Genomic DNA, 7656 nt, shown 5'->3' on the forward strand with positions numbered 1-7656 from the left:
AACGCAAAACTTTTTTTTCCATTTTTTGGTTCTATCTGGATGCTAGGCACATCAATTATTCTCTTCGACACAATGCCTTTGTTCTCTGGCAAAGTCGGAAACTCTTCTGGTGAAAGTTCTGACGAGCTCTCAGACACATCTCCAAAAATATCAAATATTTTATCCTCTCTGCTATTCCTTCTTGTAGCGGGGGAAACCCCTATTTCCTTGTCTGTATTTGGCTCCTCGCCGGACATGTATTTCCTCCTCTCAACAGGAGAAACAAGTATTTCTGCTCCAACGGTAGGCTCCATGCTAGACGACATTCTTCCCCTCAAAGGGGGAATGAACAATGCGTGCTACCACAAGCACTAAGTGTTTTCAATTGAAAACTCCAACAGTTAAGTTATTCAACAGTTTACCAAGAAACAACAGTTGTTAACAATATTAACACCACGAAACAGCAATTCTTACTTCACGAACACATGTGCGACAGACGAAATACGGCTACGCATTTCGCACCATGTTCTAACGTTTCTGCCAGCTCGCCGCCTTAATAATAATAATAATAATAATAATGATGATGATGATAATAATAATAATAATAATAATCCTTTCTACTATAGCAGTGGTTCCCAACATGTGGTACGCGAGCACTTTCGGCGTAACATGCGATTTTTAGTTTGGGCTGTTTTCAATATGAATTTGCCCAAGAAATCGTCCGTCACTTCTCACTGCACAAGACTGAGTTGATATCTTACTTCCCGGACGTGACATGTTGCGCCAAATCATTCTCTGTTGAACCAGCCGAACTGCCTGTCGGGGCCAGGGAACAAGATGGACTGACAACTATCCAGGCTCACGAAACAGCAAAGACGAAGCACAAAGAATGCTCTCCTATAAACTTCTGGCTAAGCATAGCTTTCTCGTATCCGACGCTAGCCCGTCAAGCTGTTCCCCAGCAACTGATTTTTCCCTCTACGTGGGAGTGTGAGCAGGGGTTCTCAGATTTACTGGCCATCAAGTCGGAGCCGTCTTGCTGCGCCCGGCCATGATTTCCGATGCGCCGTAAGCAAGGTTATGCCTTGATTTGACCAGCTAGTGGAGAAGAAACAGATTCAGCTCTCGCATTAAACTGAGTTGTGTTCTTTATTGTTAGTTCATTTGTGTTTTCTACTTGTGATTAAATTGATATCTGATCGAACTGAGTTTTTCTAGAACCAGGTGTACGAAACCTCCACGAAGTACACGATCACAAAAAGGTTGGGAACCATTGTACTATAGGCACAAAGCATGACATTTGGGTGGGGGAGATATTCGATTATATCGGCCCCAGTACTCAGCTGGTACTTAGTTTATCGAACCCGAAAGGATGAAAGACAAAGTCGACCTCGACAGAATTTGAACTCAGAACGTAGTGACGGACTAAATACCGCTATGCTTTTTTCCCGGCGTGCTATTATTATTATTATTTTATTTATTTTTTTATTATTATTATTATTGTTGTTGTTGTTGTTGTTGTTGTTTCAAATTTTGCCACAAGGACAGCAATTTTGGGAAAGGGGATGAGTCGATTACATCGATACTAGTGTTTAACTGGTACTTATTTTATCGACCCCGAAGGGATGAAAGGTAAAGTCGAACTCAGAAAGTAGCGACGGGCGAAATACCGCTAAGCATTTCGTCCAGCGCGCAAATGATTCTGCAGCTCGCCGCAAATAATAATAATAATGATGATGATGATGATGATAATAATAATAATATAATAATAATAATAATAATAATAATAATAATAATAATAATAATAATAATGATGATGATAATAATAATAATGATGATGATAATAATAATAATAATGATAATAATAATAATAATAATAATAATAATAATAATAATAATAATAATAAAGGCCACTTTCCAGAAAGGGAAACTGAAGACCTCACATTCAGTGGTGTTGGATGTTGACACAGTCATAAAAGAACTCGAGCAGGAACAAACTTACAAGTACCTCGAAATAAATGAGTGTTATGGCATTCAACATGCAAGTATGTAAAAGAAGATTAGGTAGGAGTGTTACAGGAGAGTTCGAGCAGTCCTAAAATCCAAGTTAAATGCATGTAACAAGATGTTAGCTATAAATTCCTCAGCAGTTTCGGTTATTTAGTTTCAGTATGTTGAACTAGAATATGCGCGAAATAAGGAAAATTGGCAGGAAAATCCGTAAGCTGCTGATTTGCAATAAGATGCACCACCCAAAGGCAGACGCAGATCATCTTTACCTACCCGAACTCAAGGAGGTCGAGGCTTGATCCAATGTGAAATTTCCTACAAAACCACAATTTGACTAGCAAAATATCTTGAAACATCTAACGACTGGATACTAAAGCTCGTTGAAAACCATGAAAGACATAAGAAGCTACATTCTGTTATGAAGGAGAGCAAAAAATTTTCAGGTGAGTTAATGCATAATACCCAGGCTGAACAGTAGAGGGAGGTGCAGCAAATGTAGTTGCAAAGAAGATGAAATCAATAGCAAATCAAAATGCGCTTGAACAGTTGGCTGATAGTTGGGAACAAAAATCTCTGCATGGCAAATATGTGGCCTGTAGCAAACAAGCTAATGTAGACCAGAAGCACACACATCAGTGGCTACGGAGCTCAATGCTAAAGGCTTTATCTTGGCTGCCCAAGATCAGAGCTTATTGACCCAGAACTATCAAGTCAATGTGATGAAAAATGCTGTATACCCAAAGTGCCGATACTGCAACGATAGGATAGAAACAGTCGATCACTTAATCTCTGGATGTAAGGTTTTAGCACCCGTAGAGTACAAATCAATACATGATAGAGTTGACTAATATATACAATGGATAAGGCGGCGAGCTGGCAGAAACATTAACACGCCGGGCGAAATGCTTAGCGGTATTTCGTCTGCCGCTACGTTCTGAGTTCAAATTCCGCCGAGGTCGACTTTGCCTTTCATCCTTTCAAGGTCGATTAAATAAGTACAAGTTACGCACTGGGGTCGATATAATCGACTCAATCCGTTTGTCTGTCCTTGTTTGTCCTGACTGTGTTTAGCTACTTGTGGGTGTTAAAAAAATTAGAGCAAATAAACCAGATATTGTTGTGAAAGACAAAAGCATACCCTGTGACCATAACATCTCGGCAAAAGAATTTGATAAGTTCAAATCTACTAAAGATCTGCTAATCGAAATCGAAAAGATGTGGCATCTCAAGACGGTTACAATACCAGTGATTGCAGGAGCACTTGGAATTATCAAAAAAAGGAACTGAAAATTATTTAACAATCATCTCTGACTTACCATTCATGCAGGAAGTGCAAAAGTTTGTCTTAACTGGTACGTCACACGTACTGAGAAGAACATTGTCGCTGTGAATTTTCTTTTCTTTTTCCTCTTTATTTTATGTTTACTTTTCTATTTTTAATTTTTCTGTTTCTCTCTGTCTTCCCCTTTACTCTATCGCCTGACTCTATAAATGAACAATCTGGTGTGTTCGTTTTCATGGGTAATAATGTATACAGTTCGTTTCTCTGCCCTAGGTGTCAGGAAGACACTCGGCAAGAAATAGAAACAGAATCGAAAGAAGATGCTAAGGAAAATAATAATAATAATAATAATAATAATAATAATAATAATAATAATAATAATTGATGAATAATTGTGCCTAAATTTGAATCTTTTATTATTATTATCATTATTATTACTATTATTATTATTATTATTATTATTGAGTGAGAGAGTAGTGCCTGCCATCAAAGTGGCACTGGAGTAAAATATACGAAACCCAGTATACCCATCATGACTAACCATCTGATAAGGGTACACCAGGCACATGCATCACAACCATATGTGAGCGACACGGTGATCTCATATCAAGATAAACAGCACATGACCTTTCAGGTGAAGCCTAGTTAGAATTTTCTTCAAGTCGAGCCCATCCACAAGTAGCTCAAAAGGTGCCGGAATAAGGGTTGTTTGAGGATGTTAAACGAAACACCCACATTTCCAAAGGTGAATTATCCAAACTCCAAAGATTTCCTCTCTACACATGGCTGTGATGTTCCCCTTCTGCTCGTGATCAAAGATGCACATATCGTCAGCTACTAAGGGACATGCTCAATTGGTTATGGTCAAACAACTGACAAGCAAATCTGTGGTATTGAGCAGAACATTTGCTGTAGCCCATCTTTTATACAAAGACAAAACGATGTACATGATAACACTGCCAATCAGTTAAGATAAAAGCCATGAGAGCCACTGCCTAGTACTGCATTAAAGCATTATTTTTTTCTTAAATTTTGGAGCAATTTTAGAGGAGGAGGGGAAAGTTGATTATATCGAACGGGTGAAATTTTAACTTAGAATGTAGAGACGAACGAAATGCCGCTAAGCATTTTGCTCGGCGTGCTAACGATTCTGTCAGCTCGCCGCCTTATATATAGTGGTAGTAATATTGTCAGTTGGAAATTCAATCACATTCATTTATTTGTTTCTGTTGGAGCAAAAACAATGAAGTTAAACTTGACCATATTTGAACGCAAAACCTAGAGAAAAATTTAAAACTAAATACTGCAGAGCATTTAATGACAGTCATTTCTCTGAGTAAATCAGTGGTTTTCAACCATTCTTTGGCTGTGGACCCCTTTGATTCCTATTTAACTCCAATAGGAGCCTTATAACCATCAGAAGTTTTTAAAAAACCTATTATATTTCTATAACTAAAATATTATTAGGAATTGCCTTTAAAAATTGTTTAAATGTTTTGTGTATTGTAGAAGCATAGCCAATTTAGTGCACATAATTTTTAACAACAAAATCTTATAAGGAACCCCAAAGGTCATGTGGATCCCAGTTGAGAACCACTGGTCTAAATACTTTAAATATTATCTGATTTCCATGGCAACAATGTAATATGCGATTTATCTCTGTTATCCTGCACGATGTACTTATACTTCTTACAGAAGCAGTTTGCACGGACATGCTTCGCACGAGCATATTTCCACGGATTCTCAGCTCGGCATTATAATTTACTTTTTACGATAAAAAAAATTCTTAACTTGCTCGTGTTCAGGATTTGTACGCGCTTTTATTTAAGACAAATGGAAACCAGGTTACTGGATGCTGTCAGTGTCAAGACGTTATTTTTTGTGAGAAAGAGTGTGAAAAATTGTAGAGAAAGACATAATAAGATCGAATCGCGCGAGGCGCTTGCCGCTACTTGTAGTTACTTTTTTTTAGAAAGAACGTTGACCCTCCGTCATGGAGACATATGCGAGGGTTACCGCAACGAGAAATAGCGCGTCGCTTGTGAAAAGAAATGTAACGTTTAAGACGGAAGAAATGAAGAAATATGAAAAATACGTAAAAAGGGAGGGTGAAAGCGTCAAGCTGATCCCTCCAGCAGAAACAACGAAGGAGAGGAACAACAAAACGATTACATACAGGATACAGGATAGAAACTCGAGGAAATTAACACGAATATCGGTAGAAGATATAGAAAAGTGTCTTGGAGAGATAATGGATAAAGCGACATACGTAAGTAGAGGGAAGAAGTATGGTACGGTAGAAGTGAGGTTTGCCACAAGTGAAGAGGCGGCCTCGCTATCTTCCGCTGTCCTAAGAGCGGAAGATTTCACAATGCTACCAACATACAAAGGAAGACGAGGCAAAAGGATTAAGATCCCAAACATACCGCCGGAGATAAAAACGGAATGGCTGGTGACAGCCATTCTAGGGTCGGCTGAAGACGAACCAGAACTGGGGTCTATTACAGAAACCAATATTGTGAACTGGAAGGAATTCAGTGTCGAGTTGCGGCTGATGGCCACAATAGAAGATATTGAACGAGTTCCCTTTCAAATAGAAGAGGAAAACGGATCAACAATTAGCGTAATTGTAGAAAGAAGACCGAATTGTTACTTGTGTGGAGCGAGAGGCCATATAAAGGCGGAGTGCCCATTATATGAATTTACAGTGGAGAAAGAAATAGCAGAAAAGGAGCAAAATAAGACACAGAGTGGAGAGACAACAGAAGAGGAACAGAGAGAGAGGGGGGAAAAAGAGCAGGAGAAAGGGAAAAACAGCGCACTAAAGGAGAAAGAAGACAAGGAAAAAGAAACAACAGAAAGGCGACAAGAGAAAGGAAAAGGCAGTACGCTGAAGGAAAAAGAAACAACAGAAAAGGAACAAAAGATACAAGGTAGAGAAACAATAGAAAAAGAACTAAAGAGAGAACAGAGACAAGAGAAAGGAAAAGGCAGTACACTGAAGGAAAAAGAAAACAAGGAAAAAGGAACAACAGAAAAAGAACAAAAGACACAAGGTAGAGAGACAACAGATAAAGAACTAAAAATACAAGAGAAAGAGAAAATCAGCACACTGAAAGAAAAAGAAAATAAGGAAGGCAAGAAGAGAGAAAGAGATAAACCAAGGGAGGAGAACAAAGAAGCAACCAGTCCTAAAAGGAAGACAAGAGAAATTACAGGATGGAACTGGCATTACAGATTCTATGGAGCATTTGTAATACACAGGACCTGCCCTGAAATGATCGAAATAATAAAGAGAACAAAAGGACATTCATGGGTTAGGATGGGAACCGAGTTTGAAAAAGATGAAACGGGTGCTCTAATCCATGAGGACAGTGTCGATGGGTTTATCGAGGCCGCCGGAGAGAACGTGATAGACCACTGGATGTGCCGATTGGTAGAGCGTCCAGATCACGTGGATCATTACGATCACCTGATGCACAAAATAGAACTTATCTAAAAGTGTTAAAAAAGAAGGACTCTGTTAGCGAAATGTATTTCGAGATTCTGTGGAATTTTTGTATTGTAAGATTTTGTGGATTCAGTAGTAATTTTTGGAAAAACCATTGGACGAAATGTAACCACCCGATTTCGGGAATCGAGTGGGCATTGCACCGCATTGTAATATCTTTTCATGACTCATTATTTTTTAAAATTTTCTTCGTCTTATTTCATCCGCTTTTATTATTTTTAAGTTCCCCGATTCTATAGTCCCCATCTATGTTCAGTCCTTTATGGACAATAAAGAAATTCTAAGCCATTTAGGTCACTAATTTCACTTGAGTAAAACAGACATCACTCTTTCCTAATTAATACACTCTACCGTAAAACCGCAGGTTTTTAGCACGTAATCAAATAGAGAAAAAAGTTGTAGAGTGTGACTAATGTAAGAATTAACTACCTCAAGCAAATGCAGTGACCCACGTCGAATATCCCCTTTATTCTTGCTCTTCGTGGTTAACAGGAATTGCTCCATAAGTGTTTTTGAGAGCGATTAATTGTCGGAAAAATTACAAACTAAATACATAACTTTAATTTATTTCGTAATTCTACAGTCTGTGTTCAATTTCTACCAAAGCGGTATTTATCATTTGGAAGTATTTATCATTGAATAATACAAAGAACAGATTCTTCTGTCCATAGACAAAGATAACTTTCTGCCTAAGCAATGTTCTATTGTTTTCAATACCGCAACCATAGATAAATTACTTTAATTAAAAAATATATTTATCTCTTTCTTGAATTATTTTTTTATTCACTAAATATTTTATTGCAATACATACATACTTTTTTTTTTTTTGTAATATTGCTGAAGAAACGGAAATTTGACACCTGTTTTTCTTTTC

This window comes from Octopus sinensis, linkage group LG1 (genome assembly GCF_006345805.1).
Source record: "Octopus sinensis linkage group LG1, ASM634580v1, whole genome shotgun sequence".
Lineage (NCBI taxonomy): Eukaryota > Metazoa > Mollusca > Cephalopoda > Octopoda > Octopodidae > Octopus > Octopus sinensis.